Source organism: Lipotes vexillifer, unplaced genomic scaffold (assembly GCF_000442215.2).
Source record: "Lipotes vexillifer unplaced genomic scaffold, Lipotes_vexillifer_v1.1 scaffold796, whole genome shotgun sequence".
In the NCBI taxonomy this organism is placed as follows: Eukaryota; Metazoa; Chordata; class Mammalia; order Artiodactyla; family Lipotidae; genus Lipotes; species Lipotes vexillifer.
In genome coordinates, this window is record NW_006773072.1 from 985,911 (window position 1) to 987,001 (window position 1,091).

The following is a 1,091-nucleotide window of genomic DNA, read 5'->3' on the forward strand; positions in this document are numbered from 1 at the left end:
TGACACAGCCCTGGATCAAGCCTCCATCATTCCCACCTGGGCTACTACAACTATCACCTAATTGGTCTCCCCTCATCACCATTTCTCCCTCTGAAATCTGCTCCCCTACACTGAAGCCAGAACAATTTTTTTCTTTTTTTATGTTTTATTATGCAGAATTCTGTACAGACACAAACACAGAGATTCCCACTGCCCAGCCCCAATCACCATCAACTCATAATCAGTCCTACCCCATCCACTCCCTAATCCCTCCCCCTCCCCATGTTAGTTTTCAGAAGCAAATTCCAGATGTCTTATTTCAGTCATTAATAGCACAGCACAGGGGCTTCCCTGGTGGCGCAGTGGTTAAGAATCCACCTGCCAATGCAGGGGACACAGGTTCGCGCCCTGGTCCGGGAAGATCCCACATGCCACGGAGCAACTAAGCCCATGGGCCACAACTACTGAGCCTGCGCTCTAGAGTCCGCAAGCCACAACTACTGAAGCCCACGCGCCTAGAGCCCGTGCTCCACAACAAGAGAAGGCACAGCAGTGAGAAGCCCGCGCACCGCAACAAAGAGTAGCCCCCACTCGCCGCAACTCGAGAAAGTCCGCGCGCAGCAACAAAGACCCAACGCAGCTAAAAATAAAATACATAAAATAAATTTATTAAAAAAAATAGTGCAGCACGTATCGCTATATGAGGTCTTTTACAAAAATATAACAGCAACACCATTACCGCACCTAAAAAGATGATAATTCTTTGATATCACCAAATATCCAATGTTCAAATTTCTAATAGCCTCATAAATGTTAAAAATGCTTTTTAAAGTTTTTTGTTTTAAAAAATCCAGATCCAAATATGACTGGTTAATATGCAGAATAAAACTTTAAAACTCAAATCTGTGTCATCCCTCCACCTCTAGCTTAACATTCTTTAGTGGTTTCTCAGTGATTCCAGATAAAAATGATTGAACACAGTCTGACTCTTGCCCCCCTCCTCTCTGACCTCATCTTGTCCATCCCAGCTCACTGTTGCAACCACATCACCTTCTTTCAGATCCTGCAACTTTCCATGGTCCTTCTGCCCCAGGTCCTTTGCCCACGCTCTT